The following is a 17885-nucleotide window of genomic DNA, read 5'->3' on the forward strand; positions in this document are numbered from 1 at the left end:
GGCCACTTGGCCTTGCAGAGGTTTATCAGGTATGCAAGACAAGAAAGATGTCTCCCCCTTGCCCTACAGAAATCCTTCACATGACTTGGAACCTGAACAAAACCCACATTTGATGGGTGAGGTGCTGGGCAGAGAAGTAATCCCAATCATGGCCAGTGCGATGCTGCCACAAGCATACATGGTGCACCCAAAGCGAAGAAACAGGCACTTCTTTCCCAGACTGGGAAATGGAAGCCGCACCTGCGGGGTCTTCACAAAACTGGTTTAGTTATTTTGGGCAGCACATCAGCTATTTTACGCCTTCCTCACTTTGTGTGTGTGTTTACACTTGGGTGGAAGTTACATTTTTTCAGAAAATTAAAAAGCAGAGTTTTTAAAAACATTTGGGGATTTGTACGGTTTACTCAGAAGGTAAAACACCAGTGAGAGTTAGTGTGCTAGTTTTTAGGATTTCTCGCTTGGTTCTAGAATTTTCTTTGAGTAACACCCTGTGGTATCTGTACTATTTAAAATTCGAACAAAAAGTGCAAAAGTGACTGATTGAAAAGCACTTTGGCACTGACCGACCAGGGCAGGAATAACATTTTGCCCTTTTTGGTCAATGCACATATTGTCTGTCAACTGCCAACCACTGAAATACAATGTACTGGCATTGGTGCAATGTACGTGATCCAGCCTTTATTCCAGCCTACAAAATCCTGTCCTCTCAAAAGGCTTTTCTTCGGAGGCTGCGGAACACACTGCATCAATGCCGCTACTTAGACCTGAAGAGCTGCAACTGGAGGGCTCTTAACCATAAATCAGGTATCTCAGACTGGATAACGGCGGCATAAAAGGAGTCACGGGCACTGAGAATAGTCCTACATGTGATTTAATTCCCAGTTAAAGGGTTTTGTCGTGCCTAAGGGACAGCCTAACCGGGATCGATGTCCGCTAATTGTCGCCCCAGCTTTGCCTTGCTATTGATTTATGCCATCAAAGAAAGGCACCCTAGGTAGAAAGCTGCATCCGTCTTAGGCAAATGTGTCGAACGATAAACTCTTTACTTACAGAGCCGCAGAAAAAAAAATATATATATAATAAAAGGTATGACTGACAGATAAGCAAAAGCCATTATTGTGTTGGGTCTTCACACCTTGTGTAAGTACCATGTAAGGAGGCCAGTAAGGGCTGGATTGGTGCTGTGCTTTTAATAGCTACTGCCAACATATATCCAGTGGGGATTCATTGTATTTAGCCTGTAACCTTTGACCGGTGTCAATCTGGACCAAGAATGATATTTTCACAATGACAGGTGCTTGTTGACGAAATGTGCTACAGTATGCCTCGTGCAATTGGCCACAGAGAAGCGTGTGATACACAGGGCAACACTGCAGCACAGCCGATTAATCCATTCATTACACAGCATTCGGCTATCACAAAATGGGCGTCTTCTCTTAGGGGGAAATGCCTTACCCAGAATGATATCACAACTAGTATTAGCACCCAGGCAGTGCGTCGTGTTCAATCGGGCTGCCTGCGTTGCGGGCACTAAGTTGTGATGTGTGGTGCTGCTGAAAGTGATCTGCGATCGGTACACCCCGTTACTTTTTTTAAACACGTACCTTTTCACACTTATCAGCCGACTGCTCCGCAGGGAAAGCTGCCACTTCTTTTCTCCATGCGCAGTTCTATCCTGGCTCGTGGCCCTCCCATACCGGAAGCAGAAAGGGGTCTTTTTTCTCTCAAGGAGCTCACTCTCCACTTATGAGGAATCCAACTTTGATTGGGTTTGTTGTGTGGTCGAGATGATCACACTTTGCCCTTGGGTCACGCTTGTGAATGCTATTCCCTTGGGCAAAATGTAGCATCCGGGCCATAGGCCTGCGTGCTAACCCCGTAATGCCCGCTGAGCGAGCTATACCCAGTGCAAACCTTTTCATCAGCCTTTGGTACGCATGAGCATTTACCTTGGTCCTGGGGCCTTTAATGCCTGGCATAACACACACAAGCAGGCTGTAAGGGTAAACTACATCCCTCTTCCTTGTCAGAGTCCTTACTTTTCTTGAGGAGTGCCAGACCAGACAACTCTCTGGCCACAAATGATACTAGTCTCTCTTAGAACAAACAAGCCCCCTCCCCAGCACCACTAAGAGGAGGCCCACCCCTTCAAATATCACAAATGCCGTTTTTTGTCTATCTCCGCAGGTAAGATGCGGATGCCATTGAATCTTAGTATTGCTTGGGAGGATATCTCAGGGGCAACGTGCTCAGCTTGGAAACAAGACGACATAGAGTAACACAGGTTCGATCCCTGAGTCTGCCCTTAGAAACCTTTGGGTATTAAGCGCGTTATAAATAACCTATCATATCATATGGGCCCCAGGAGTCTGAGATCTTGTTTTAAACATTTTGCATTTCTGCTTCATGCCACTTAATTTTGGACTGTGCATTCTTTAAGGGTTCCTCTCAGTATTTACTCTGTTATTATAATAATTATAATTGCTCTTTTATAACGTGCTTACCCGGGACCAGTTTCTAATTGCAAGCCTGGGATTCAAACCTGTGTTGCTATGCGTTGTGTTGATACCAACACCAAAGCGTTGCTCGTGAGCTATCCTTGCGGCCTTATCACATGTGCCTTGGGAGTCGGGCGTGCAGGCACAGCTCTAACCTCCCCGGCTGTCGGGGAATACCGGTTTTGTGGCAGCTGAAGTGTTTCTCATTCTGGATGAAGCAACAAAAGAGTAGGGTCCTCTTATATTCCTGTTTTCTTTGGTCATATTTTTAGTTTTGGCTATTAGGCGTCACTTGCAACACTTGTAAGGTGAAACTGTTGCATTGCAGTACAGATAGGGAAGAATGACATATGAGGGGGGACACAGAATCTGTAGGAGTTCTTTGGTTATGTGCCCACCCATTGCTTGCCCATGTTCATGCTAATAACTATGGCAATTCCCACCCATTCCTGCCTCTGCCTGCCCTAAGACACCTCCTCATGGGAATTCTTTGAGCTTGCTTTAATCAAACCTTACCATCCGGCGTTGCATTCAAAGTGCCTGCCAGTGTTCTTGCAAAGCTGTTTTCTGAGAGTTAATGACTTAAGGGGAGTTGGGAAATATAAAGATTAATCGTAGCACAGATGCTACTCTAGTAAGAACAGAGGCCCCTCTGATTTGGGAGAGAGGTTCTAATAAAGTATTGAGCAGGTGGCTGTCCATGCCACTAATACATAACATAATTAGAGGACTCTATGGCCAAAGCACTCTCATTTTTTGGTGGTGGATGCTGGAGGACTGGTGCCCCTAATCAAAGTAGGACAGGTTTCCTCCCCAATCATATTTATCTTAAATCCCCACCCACCTCACATAATCCCTTGGGGACTCTTAATATGAGTATGACGAGTTGATCCTTCTAGAGGTATTTACCACACACAATACCAAAGGAGGTAATACTCACCGGGAAATAACCTGGGATTACCACTTCCCTCAACCTCGACAGCTGCCTTCTACCTTCTCGACCCTACTCGACACTGCATTATTTCAAAGGAAGATTAAGCATGTGGATTCTGCAACCTGTGCTTCTCCAGTTGTTTTGGACTACAATTCCCATAGTCCCTCTCCATTAACCATGCAGGCTAGGTCTGATGGAAGGTGTTGTTCAAAACATCAGGGGGGGGTGTGAAATCAAGGAAATAATATGAGGCAGGGTAACCAAAAAGGAAACACACCAAACACAGGTTACAAAGGAACATACAAAGCACTTTATTTTATACTGAATCCAGTTACAAAAGAACAGAACAAAATTCAGATAGCTATAGACCCTCAGTACAACACAGTGAACTCCGGCGTGGTTCGGTGTGCTCAGTGAGTGGAAATATTCATTGAAACAGTCAGGCTTTTATACATTTCTCCAGCCTGTTGTCCAGCCTTTCTGCAGGTTAACCATTCCATAAATAAGTTACTGCTCTAGGGTCCCTTGCCAGTTCAAATCTAGTTCATCTTAGGTTTATACATTAACAAGAAGAAATGGTAATAATGTATGCTCTAGGCCTAACATTACAATGCATTTATACAATGTAGTTAAGCAGGTGTTTCATTCAATTATAGATCAGTTTCGGTGATACAGGTAATCCATTGCACACAGGTCAGCAGAAGGACAAGGTCTCAGCTCATGACCCTAACAAGTGGCCTGCAGGCAAGTTATACATTAGCTGTACAGAGGTCATGACAATCGAGTTCTGTTCTGAATAACATAGGCTACCATTTTAGCTCACATGGTGACTTTATAGAGCAAGAAAACCTAAAATGGCGGCTTGACCCTGTAAGAGGATTCAATTCAACACTACAGCTAAGTCAATGCCTAGTCTGTGATACTGAATGGAAACCCTTATTGATATATCTTTATGTCCAGTTCATGCGTTCTGGATGACTACCCCTATATAACACCCCTCTCCTGGAATCCCCCTGACCCCACTGAGCCAAGAAGTAGTTCTGTTTTGCAAGTTAAAAGGTTTATTTGAGAATTTAAACAATATATATATATATTTATATATATATATAACACTTTATGATAAATTAATAATTGGATATCACACTTAATCTGAGCAGTAATCAATAATGGATAGTCTGGCACTAGCACACTTCTTTATAATCAATGATGAGTGGTTATAGGATGGATAAGATAGCAACAATACTTTTATGGTTTCAAATGGATGCAAGGTGGAATGAAAGTGCAGTACAGAAAAAAAACTTGATAGGATTTCAGCAAAAGACAATGTAATCACTTTTCTCTGGCAATTCACTCCCCCCCCTTTATGCAATGCAAGGAAATGGAAGGAAAGCACATAGTTCTCAGAAATGTAATCAAATGTAATTCAGTTCACCCCAGCAAGCTTAGACTACAGAAGGTTGAAACACAGGCCCAAAATGCTTTTATATGTGCTGGCAATGAAGTGAGGAATATGCTGAAAATGGTTTTAATTCCCTTTAGGAGGTTCAGGGTGAGTGAAATATACTTGGGATGAGTTCAGGCTCACTTTAGCAAGGATCTAGGAGTAACCAGCAGGTTTAACGAATTTTTGGCAAAGGAAAGCAAGGAAGCTGCTGTTTTCACACGTGGCTGGATTTTTAACCAAATCGCAAATCGCGGCGAAATTCGCGAATGCGTGAATCACGATTACGGCAATAGTATGAGGAGTAGCAAGACGGTTCTAAGCTTGTAGAAAAGATGAGATTCTAAGCTTTCAGAGAAAAGTTAAACCAAGTTCCTAGCCCAAACGGTTCCAGAGATACGGACGATTAAATAAAGGTAGTTTTTCGGATTTGAAATTTTAAAAGTTCAAAGCGACAGGTTACAGCTTGCAGCTAGAAAATGACAGGTGACAGCTTTGCAAATGACAGGTGACAGTTAGGAGGCAGTTCTGGTTAGATTTAAAATAGATTGAATTATATTATTTTAACTAAGAGATTGGTTCTGCACAGTTCTGCTAGGTACTCACAATATATTTTTGAATTAGGCCTCCCCACAGATCTGGTCAGGTTTTGGACTGGACACCGGTTCTGGTCTCGGCACTTCACAGTGATCTGGGTCAGCTCTCTGGTTCTGCTAAAAGCGGTCTGGGTCACTCTGGATCTCTGGCCTCCGGTTCTGGATACTGCTCTGCTTTCTCTGGGTACAGCACTGCTTCTGGATCTTTCTGCACAGCTTTCTCTGGACCCAGCGCTGATCTGCACGGCTCCTGGATGCTGCTACCGCTGTTAGGTTTGCTGGATGCTGAGGCCCACTGAGAAGAGTTCTCAGTTTGTGGGTTTAGGCCCTTGCTTTGAGTTCTGAATCAAGTTCTTTGGAGTTTTAAAGTCTAAGTGTTGAATCTGGTATCTTCGGGATGTTGTATGGTCCGGCGGAGCGCATTGCAGCAACTGGTTTTGAATGTCCCTACCTGTCCCAGCAGTCTCTTTTTATGTGTTTTGGAAGTGGGTGGAGAGGCTAGCTTTCTAGGCCCAACCCCTTCAGAGTTCTCATAGGTTGGAGAATTCTTTGCGTTCTCACTGGAGAGCAGGATTGTGTGTCAGAATGATGTCATTTAATGGCTTGCAGAAAAGACACTCCCCTGTCAAATTGCACACAAATCTATATTTGATCAAAATACACATTTCTCAAATACATAGTGGTTTGTCATTGCATGTACATATTACCTATCACATGAGGTATACTCTGTTCAAACTCTGCTCTTCCTGAGGGCTTGCATTCAAAAATGGCAACTTATGTTCGATTTTAGTGGGTTATGCAACCTTGGTTCTTCATTAAAAATTATACACATATACACGGCCTGTCCTTACATACTCCAGCAAATTCCCATGTCTCTAGCTTAAACACAGAGTCTGTAGTATCCATAAATAGCTGGGTTTTGCCCCAGAACATCACACAAATTGGAGTTTGGGCTTGAATCGAAGGTACATTTTTTAAATGAAGGCTCTCAAAGTTATACATTCCTGTCATTTGATTACAAAGAGTTATCAGTGTTTCTGTAAAATATATATTTTGCTTTCAATTCAGTTCTCAGAGTGTTGGAGTCCGCCTCCAAGACTTGGGTGGGTCAGTGATCACATGTGTCTTCTGGCAGGCAGGCCTTTGTTGACAGAAAACAGTCAAAATCAACATATTCTATTCAAGTGCGAGAGCCGATTGTGTGGTCTCCAGGAGGCTCCCAGCCAGTCTGCCTTCTATCAATCAAGAGGTCATGTGAGATTCTAACTCTTGGTGTGAATCTCTGGAGGTGAGAGGTTTCCCAGACTTTGGCCTGTTAATTAAATCAGATTGTCTTCTGGGAACAGCATGTGGTTAAGATTTTGATTAACTCCCAGCCTTTGATGTAAAGGCCTCTCCTGCAACTCCTGACATGCAGTTTCCCTGTCAGAGTTTAGACCGCTAGCGCCGCCCTCAGTCAAAAACGGGTACTGCAAGCATTTTTGGGATCTTTCTTGGATTAATGCATTCCAAACAGGAATGGTTCTTACATGGTAGTAAATAATCCTTGCTTAACATTGTTTTGATGGGGCTCCTGACAGTAAAATGGTTATGTGGGACCCCACAAAAGGGTTGAATCTTTAAAGTGGTCCGATGAGCCACGATTTCAGCAACTTTTTGACATCAGTAACAGTGGATTTTGTTAACAAAGATCTTTCTTTACACTGGTGGGTGGCAAGTTAGGTAACCATTTTGGTGTGCGCACAAACTGCGTGGTTCTCCTGGATTCTGGCGCACATGTGGGCTTTTTGGTCATCTTGGATTTTCTAAGCCCACAGCACCAAATGTTGCAGCATGATAGCTCAAACGTGGGTCAGGACACCCAACAACCCAAAATGACAGTTTACATGGTTTCTAAGGTCAGGACCTTGCAATGCGAGTTTATTCACATGTAGTTTATAAGCAGCTTGTTAGCAGCTTGGCGTAGGCCAATATACATATATTCATAGCAATAGGAGGCACGATATAATTTCTAGTTTGACAAACCTTCCTTTTGGCCTATGCCAAGTGCTAAACTACTTCTGATCTCCCTGCAAATAACTCCATGTGTCATCGTCCATACACCCTGAATAGCTGTCAGAAATATCTATCGCCATTAGATCTTTTACTAAGATCTCTTTCAGTACATACTCCTTAGAGGTTTTATCCGGGGCATACACTTTATGTCCTATTGTACCTATCGCCTGAGCGCAACATCCCCCTAGCATTGAACATATACTTGGTAGACATTGGATACAACAACAAAGAAATAGCAGAATTCACAAAATAATCAGCAAGACTGAAAGCACTTTCCAACCCCTAGACCGCAAGAAGTCCCAGAACCAAGCGCTAAGATCCCAATTTCCCTCGGGAACATGCACTTCTGAACTAAGAATGTGCAGATTCTGCATTGCCTTAAAAATAGTTGGGGAGGAATCCGGTTACGAAAACACAGCAAGCGGACCCCACTAGTTTACATACTCCACCACGTTCAGCCAGAATGACATCTAATGCCATCCGGTTCTGAAGCGCTACCAATCTGATCGCTTTCTGCTCTAAAGTCATATTATAGAGTATATCTGTGGTCCGGTTGATGGTTCTCTCCAGTACTCTCGCTAGTTTCCTGATATCCTCGGAATTCGCCATCTGCTCAAAGAATGGAAGGAATGATTTCGCTACATCTCCTAAAACCTGTGCTGGAGTGTCGCCATTCCCGTCCCGCCGTGGACGAGCCTTCGAAACCTCTACAGTACTTGTTATAAACACCCCAGGTAACAGGATTCCTAGATAACAAGTTCCCTGCCAATCCCTGGGCAACCATGGAAATGCTACATTACCGCAAACAAAATAGATAGGTTCGCCTACATACAAAGGTCTGTCTTCCCCAGTCAAATTTGCAACGTTGGCACAACCTTTAAAATCTCCCATTGACCGGGTGCCATTCCTCTGTATGCAGAAAGAAACTGAATCGGGGCTATGGTTAACAGTATAAGAAGGAGGCACGGCATCCTTATTGCCTATCGGAGCCATTTTAAAGGAAATCAAAGATTGGAAAGGACGAGACAGTCTATCAGAAGGCCTAATAGAAGCAATATTGAGCTTACTCCTATTTGCGAAAAGCGAGCATCCCAGGGGAGTCAGAACATGTTTCTCAAAACTGTTCAAATTACTGCCATCAAAGTTCCCCGAGATGCTATCGTTCCATCGGCCAAAGAACAGTGCTCTAAGTGAAGCATAACAAGCAGTTGTCAAAGGTAAAGGGTGAATATTCCAACCTAGCCCCTTATCCCCATGTTGCGGTAAATGCGAGCAGATCCAACAATTGGTTCTGTTAAAGATTGCCTGGGTAGCATTCATAATTAGAAGTAGAGTGTTATTTTGATAATTCCGTCTATACAAAAGATCTCTAGGTGACAAGGTATGTAGTTGCACAGAAGGAGTGGGAACAACAGTTATATTTGCAACAGGTAGGAAATCATTCAAAGGGTACATTCTCTCCAAATACCAGAACCCACAACCAACAGTTACTAAAAGTCCCGTGATTATCACCAGTAGACAACAAAACATTTGGGGGCCCCCATACATATCTGCTCATTGTCTCTCCTAGTCACATTTTTGTCCAAAAGTTCAGTACGAACGGTAGCGGATGCGGGCATTGTCGTCTTCAATCGAGAAACACCAATTGTTTGTTTTCTGGCGACTCCGGTCGCGCGTCTTCTTAATGCCTTTTCCCACAACCCTTAGCCAGCAGAACTCTTTATGCAATTGGGCCAAAAAAAGGCAAGCCCTCAAATTCTTTCTATTGTACAGCAAGAGCCGTATTGCAAACCTATCTCCTTGGGCGGAGATTATACTTCACAGTTTCCGGTGCAAAAGAATCAGCAGACAGGATGTCGTCACTTCCCACAGGAGGTGGCAAGTGAACGGAAGTTGGATCAGAAGATGGATGATCCACAAACGATGCAGTGGGAGAGCAAGGAGGCAAGATGGCCGTTTTGTCGGGCCTTACAACTTCCGGAACGGCCTCCGATACTCTCTTTCCACCGTCTGCCATTTCAGGTATGTTGGTTTCAATGTCGGAAAGGGGTTCTGCGTCTTCTGTATCGTATGGCACTGGGTGTGGGATCCGTTTGGTGTGGCTGCCGTGGATCCAGTGGCGACGTCCTCCTACCCGCACCGCAGTCTGAGTGACCAGGAGACCTGGTAGGGGCCCCTCCAACGTGGTGCGAGGCAAGACGCTCTATCGAAGGATTTAACGAGGATCCAATCCCCTGGTCGTAGACTGTGACCAGGGCCCTCGTACCTCACCGGCAATGCCTCTCACACCTGGTGATAAATTGAAAACAGGTTTTTAGTCAATTGGTTACAATAGTCGGAGAGAAGTACATTTTCTACATCGCGCAATGCGCAGCTTTTAGGCAAACCCCAAATATTAGCAGGTCTCCCCATTACCACCTCAAAGGGAGAGAGCCCAGTCTTAGTTTGAGGGGTTGTCCGCATTGAAAGCAACACGATCGGTAAGGCGTCCGGCCATTTTAGTTTGGTGCCGGCACACGTCTTAGCGAGCTTGTTTTTTATGATACCATTTTGTCTTTCCACTAATCCGGCGCTCTGAGCATGTCTGGCCGAATGGAATCGGTTGTCAATTTGCAATGCCGTACATATCTGTAGAATTACAGCAGCGATAAAATGCGGACCATTATCCGACCAGATAACTCTTGGCAAACCGAACCGTGGGAAGAATTCCTTTAACATGGTCTTTGCAGTGGTCATGGCTGTAGCGTCTTTAACAGGGAAAGCCTCGACCCACTTACTAAAGGCGCAAATGACCACAAGGACATATTTTAGATTGTTACATCGCTCCATTTCAATAAAGTCAAAGTGAATCACTTCAAACGGGACAGAAGGAGGCCCAAAGCTACCTCTTGGAGTTGCTGTCCCCTTTCCCACATTGTGTTGTAGGCAAATCATGCAATTTTGGACATAATGCTGGGCAATTTTTGAAATCTTATCATTTACCCAGACTTTCTCTAACATTCTCGTGATCTGTTGAGCGCACACATGTGTGGGACCGTGTGCCATGGTAACCATCATTACTATATAGGCATTAGGAAGCAACCATTTCCCTTCAACCAAGTCCACCCAACACCCGTCATCATCGAGTTTCAAGCCCTCAGCCCACCTCTTGGATTCTTCTAATGTGGCATCGGCTTGGATATCCCGTACAGACCCGACACCCTCATCCATTGCATCGGCATCTACAGTCTCCCTTGAAACATACATCTCCGTGAAGAGATCAGAGGCAGTTTGTCTAGCTATTTGATCAGCGAAAGCATTCCCTTTCCCTACATCATCTATAATCTTGCGATGTGCTGCGCACTTAATGATTGCTAACTGACTAGGGAGCGCAAGCGCTGAAAGCAATTGTACTATCAGGGAGCCATGTTGGATCTTGGTGCCATGCGAAGTTAAAAACCCTCTCTCTGACCAAAGTCTCCCAAAGTTGTGAGCCACCCCAAAGGCATACTGGCTATCAGTATATATGTTTACTGTTAGCCCTTCGGAAAACTCACAAGCTCGAGTCAATGCAATAATCTCTGCGGCCTGCGCAGAGTTATGCGTAATTCTCTTGGTCTCCACAACCGTACTCAATGTAGTGACTGCATAAGCAGCTGTGGATGTACCATCCAGTAGTTTGAAGCAGGAGCCATCACAAAACAGCTCCCCTTGTGGGTTATCCAAAGGAGTGTCCCTCAAATCAACTCTGCCTTTTGTATCTTGTTCAGTAGTATACAGGCAGTCATGTGACTCTTCGTCACCGCAAACAGTATTTTGCGGGAAAGGTAGGAGTTCAGCCGGATTAAGAACGCAGCACCTCCTAATTTGAATGTGGGGAGCAAACAAGATTAATTCATATCTTGTCAGTCGTGCGGAAGTGAGGTGTGCGTTTGGGTTTTGTTCAATAGAATATCTACAGAGTGAGGCACCATCAGGGTTAGATCATGGCCTAGGACCATTCCCTCACTCTGTTTTACAGACGCAGCAGCGACAGCGCGAAAACATCTTGGCAAAGCGCATGCAACAGGATCAAGGGCGGAAGAGTAGTAACCGCATGGCCTATTCTTCCCTCCATGTTCCTGCGTTAATACAGGCAAAGCACATCCATCACATTCATGCTCCGTATTCCATGGCAATGGCGAAGAAATACCCTTCTTCGTCAAGGCCAACATCGGTTTTATCACTAGTGAGAAGTTTGGGATCCATAACCTACAGTAAGAAGCCATACCTATCAAGGCTCTAACTTCCTTTTGTGTATTTGGGACAGACATGCCAGAAATGTGTTTTATTCTTTCAGGTGTCAATCTTCTTCCCTCCTTTGACAGGAGATAGCCTAAATAGGCGACCTCCTGGCAACAATATTGAAACTTTTTAAGCAAAGCTTTGTGACCATGCTTAGCTAGATGGATGAGCAACAACACAGTGCCCTCTTTACAAGAGCTCTCAGAGTCAGCGGCTAAAAGCAAATCATCAACATATTGAAGCAACATACAAGTAGGGGGCAATCCAAGGGTATCAAGCTGCTCTTTCAAAGCCCTACTATAAATACTAGGACTCTCAGTATAACCTTGAGGTGCACGAGTAAATGTGAATGAGCGTCCCCCTAAGGTGAACGCGAACAAGTATCTACTATCCTCATGTATAGGAATACTGAAGAAAGCATTCTTTAGGTCCACAACACTGAAGTGAGTAGCCGTAGCTGGAATCATGGTTAATATTGTCGTCACATCAGGCACAATTGGAAATTGCGGAGCGACGACTTTATTACTGGCACGTAAATCAATTATAAAACGAAATGGAATTGCATTATCACCTTTTTTGTACACCGGTAAAATCGGACTATTGCACAAACTTCCTGCAATCTCCTCAATCACCCCACGATGCACAAAATCGGAAACAATGCTCTTCAAAGCTCGCTCACCTTCAACTGAGAGCTTATACTGTGGAATACGGGGCAGCTTAATTCCATGTTTCAAAACTATTTTAACAGGCTCAATCTGCAAAACACCGACATCATTGTCATCAACTGCCCACAAACACTCTGGTACATTACTGAATTCTGGCGGCAAAGGTCTAGTCAAGAATTGCGAAACAGAACATTGCTGTGGTGAAATCGTCAAACGCACTCCATCAGAAGAACAATGAATTACCGCATTTAATTCCTTCAACAGATTCAACCCCAGCAAATTCTCTTCACAATTCGAAGTCAAGAGAAATGGTCAGTGGTCCATAAAGGGACCCAAAGAAATAGGTACCAGTGAAGAAACCGGACAAACAACTGGTGTGCCAGAAAACCCTACAGAAACATTGGTTTGCCCTGACAGTGGAATGTTGATGTTTCCTATTTCCCACTACCATTTCAACGTAGGGACCTTTCTGATTAACGGGAATAGGTGTAGGTTCCAAACCCTGCTTCGGGCAATCCTAACGAAACAAAATATCATCAAAAGGAAGCTCTTCAGATAGATATGCAGCAGAAGGATGATCAAATATGTTTCTAGTATCCACACTCGAAGTCTGATTATCCTGTGAAAAAGGTTGTTGGGGATCCTGCGAAAACTGGCCTCTACCAGGGCCCCCTACACCCGGGCGACCTCTGGATCGTCTACCCATATTTCCAAATGTGTTATTCGACCTCTGTCGAAGGACGGGGCATTGTGCACGCCAATGACCCTCCTGGCGACAATAGGCACACTGGTTAATATTCACAGGACCCAAGGGCACATTCCCTTGTGGAACATACTGACCTCTAATCTGCGAACTACCCCCTCTGGGGCCTCTAACAATTTGCTGTAACAATACTTTAGTCTTCAAATCACCTTTTCTCTTCTCGACTCTATCTTTTTAATTATTGACACGGTTCTCGTAGTACTGAGCCATGTGCAGTACTTCTGATTGGGATTTCGCCTGCCAAGCGCTCTCAGAAGACATAATTTGTGACTGGATGTCAGGCACCAATCCACGTACAAATTTGTCCACAAATATTCTTTTCACAGACTCTGTGCCTAAGTCTTGTCCACTGAAATCCGAGAATACCTGTTCGAACCTATTAAAAAACTCGGTAGCACCCTCAGATTTTCCTTGGACACAGGCCGTAAGCTTGTCCCAAATAACTCTCTTTTCGGGGATTATAGTTTTCAGTTTTGCAATGATTCTGTCAGGCAAAGTTAGTATTACCTGAGGTGGTCTCTCACTAGCTGGCCTTTCCCCATCAAGCCTAACTATGTTAGCCCATTTATCTCCCAACCCTGGTACATCGTCTATAGTTCGAACTTGTTTCCACAAATCTACAGGCAGGAGTACAGGGAATAGCAAATCAATGTCGCCTAGGGTAAACACTGAGGACTGCAAAACGAACTCTATCTCTTTATAGAACCCTGTCGGATTTTTCCTAATGTCAGGAATAGTTTGTCTAATAGTATTCATTCCTGTCGTGAAAACGGGACGTGAACAAACTGCGATGCATAATGTGCAGGAATGTCCACAGCAGGTGTACCTGCTGCAGAATTAGCAGGAATCTCAACCTTTGGGACAAATGTCGGAGGAACCTCTCTCATAGGCAACTGAGATGTAGGCAACTCCGAACGCTTACTAAGCAACAGAGCTAAGTCGAGCGCTAAAGCAGTTGAAGAAGTGTCAAGTGAAAAAGCTCTCTTATAAATGCTCAATAACTCTGTGGGACAACTAACCTTTCTCTTTAAACATTCATCCTGCAGGTACTCTACCATTACCTGTATCACTTTCCTCTGCATTTCTAGCGTATATTGACTGTATGTGTCATATACCTCAACTGGAGTTATCGATATGTCTGAAATCCATCTAATCGCATCTTTTGTACAAATTTGCGCCTCCTCAGATGTCGATTTACGACACAGAGGAAATCGTTTCTGTACATACATACTTTCTTCTTCGTCATCCTCATCCCGTAACCTTTCCAACTCCTTTCTATACTCAAATATCCTCTCAACCTGCTCATGTACCTTCTCCACAGTGTCTCTTGAAAACGCTAAAGTATTCAGGTCCCTCAACCCTTGTGGGAGGTCTGCATTATTTAATTTACCCCACATTACACATAAATGAATCCCTAAACCTTCAATGAAAACATTTTTCTCAGGAAAATTATCCATATTAGAAAGTGTGGCAAGAACATTAGCTCGATCATCTCTCTCCATACAATGCTTAGCCCATGCAAACAAATCCTGTTTCTTTTCTGTAGGAACAGTATTACGAGTAACAATCCTCGACCCCGCACCCTGATCAACTACAAGCGGTACAGAACTACTTGGGAGTGAGGGTGCAGGCAAATTCAATGGAGGTACTATTACTGGTGCAATGGGAAGAGGCAGAGGAGCAGGTGGAGGAACAATAACCGGAGGAATAGGAGCAACAGGTTGAGCAGGAAGAGCAGGAATAACAGCAGGAAGAGGTACAGCAGGAGGAAGAGGAACATACGTAGGTGGTGCAGAGGCACCAGGCCTTTGTTCATTTAACAATTTGTCGATAAACTCATCAGAAACATGAAGATCTTTAGAAGGATAGATTTTCTGAATACCGAGTAAGAAAGCCATGTCCATATTCCTAACTGACTCAGACTGTTTGTCCTGATCATATAACAACACCTTTTCAGCATTTGTTTTATGACGGCGCACATGTTTTTCCCTACTTTTAAGCTGCTGCAACGCTTCTCTTTTCCAATTTTGCAAAACATCAAATGCTGCAGGTCTGGCCTTCTTTTTTAACAAGACTGACTCTAAATATTCAATACGAGGCATCTCAAAACTACCATTGACTGGCCACTGAAGTTCGGAGGCATGTCTGGTTTGTCTGTGCCAAATTTTATTAAATACTACACTTCCAATGCCATGCTTACAGTACATAGTACATGCCGGTGACCCCTCCTGTGGTGCCGGACGGCTAAATTCCAAAGATTGTCTATCGCTGCGGAATAATGCCCTAAAGCAGCTAGACAATTTCCCAGGCATTTCTCAAATACTCGGTGTTACCTGGTCAATAATTGTGTCTGCAGATACAATGCGCCAAATGTCAGGGTTGAATTAAGAGTCGGGTAACGACTCACCTGACCAAACCTAAGGAGGACCGATCGGTTTACAAAGGACTTACCTAACGAATTTTACCTTGTGTATGGTGATTTTCGGCAAATCTGCCCGCCTCAAAAAATTGACCCTTGTCAAGATGCCGTCTCAGACCACACGGCTATCGTCCAGGAAACGGATCGTGCAGCGCTGTTGAGGTGTCGCGTCTCGTTCAGTCGGGCCCGTTATGTCTCACCGTCCGATCCCGGTCCGATAGCGTGCGTCAACCTTCAATAATCCGGCAACAATCTTGAGGGTCCCTATTCCGGGCGCCAACTGTGAAAACAAGGAAATAATATGAGGCAGGGAAACCAAAAAGGAAACACATCAAACACAGGTTACAAAGGAACATACAAAGCATTTTATTTTATACTGAATCCAGTTACAAAAAAACAGAACAACATTCAGATAGCTATCGACCCTCAGTACAACACAGCGAACTCCGGCGTGGTTCAGTGTGCTCAGTGAGTGCAAATATTCATTGAAACAGTCAGGCTTTTATACATTTCTCCAGCCTGTTGTCCAGCATTTCTGCAGGTTAACCATTCCATAAATAAGTTACTGCTCTAGGGTCCCTTGCCAGGTCAAATCTAGTTCATCTTAGGTTTATACATTAACAAGAAGAAATGGTAATAATGTATGCTCTAGGCCTAACATTACAATGCAGGACTTAGTTTATACAATGTAGTTAAGCAGGTGTTCTCATTCAATTATAGATCAGTTTCGGTGATACAGGTAATCCATTGCACACAGGTCAGCAGAAGGACAAGGTCTCAGCTCATGACCCTAACAAGTGGCCTGCAGGCAAGTTATACATTAGCTGTACAGAGGTCATGACAATCGAGTTCTGTTCTGAATAACATAGGCTACCATTTTAGCTCACATGGTGACTTTATAGAGCAAGAAAACCTAAAATGGCGGCTTGACCCAAAATGACAGTTTACATGGTTTCTAAGGTCAGGACCTTGCAATGCGAGTTTATTCACATGTAGTTCATAATCAGCTTGTTAGCAGCTTGGCGTAGGCCAATATACATATATTCATAGCAATAGGAGGCACGATATAATTTCTAGTTTGACAGGGGGGGCAAAGGTTTCAGAGAGATGCCCACTGGAGAGGGTGGATTCATAGTTTTCAGATTGCATTAATATTGTTGGATATTATGAGTTAATATCTGCTGGCATTGGCAAATACTGCTTTGAGGAACCTATTGGCTGGATCACACGTGTGAGTGTTGTGTAATGTCTTTCTGTGAATATAATCTGGCAATGTACATGCACGCTTCCCCTGTCTTTTATTTCTGAACCTTCATCAAGGACTGCTTGATGTCAGGACTCTAACAATGGGTCTGTTGGGAGCTGCTATCACAGATGAAAGTACAGGTTAGCTTCATCCCCGGCACCTCTTCGTATGAAGTTAAAGCCGGCGCCCTGATTTTATAGTCAATGGTCTCGGCCCAAAGTTACAGGTCGATTAAAGGACTGGCAGAACCGAGGTCATCTTGAAAAGTCATTTTCCACTGCAGAGGGAACACTTATTTTGGTCATCAATTGGCACATATGATTATGAAATGATGTACTCCTTTTCAAAGCTGACAAAGATACTACACTCTCACATTATATCCCTCATGCACTTAGGCAAGAGGGTCACCAGATTCTCTTCCAGAGGAGGACTGCATCAGGTGGGATCCTAAGCCCCTGCCACATAATTGGTCTGACTATAATGGAGGCAGTCTCTCCCTCCGGCTTATCAGTGCATCGATCAGCCTCCCCTCATGTCCGGTAAGTTTCCGTTTCAGAACACCGTGCTTTTGACCATTTCATGATGAGTTCAGCAGTTGTGTGGCCTTTGCCACGGGATCTGGCTAAGATAAACACCCTTTCAAAAAGCCTTCTGATATTACTCTGGAGAGACGCAATCAGTGGAGCTCCGGCAATAGAACTGGCCACAGCGCTTTATGTGATCCTCTTTCTGATCAGAAAACACATTTCTGGCAGTATTGCCATCTCAAAATCCTCGGCACATGACCAAAAGTTGCCCTATTTCTGATTTTTTACTCTCCTCATTAGTGGATTGTAAGAGGTTTAGATATTTGTGCATTGCGGAATCAGCGAGCTGGAATTGAGACATGTATCGTCCGATTGGGGGTTGCTCAGTAGATGGAACCGTAGGTAGGATGACTTCTGAATTCTATGTTCCTTGCCTGTCCCTCTGTCTGCCAGTTCTCCTTGCCTAGTGTATGCCATT

This window comes from Ambystoma mexicanum, chromosome 4p (genome assembly GCF_040938575.1).
Source record: "Ambystoma mexicanum isolate Mex_15411 chromosome 4p, UKY_AmexF1_1, whole genome shotgun sequence".
Taxonomy (NCBI): Eukaryota; Metazoa; Chordata; class Amphibia; order Caudata; family Ambystomatidae; genus Ambystoma; species Ambystoma mexicanum.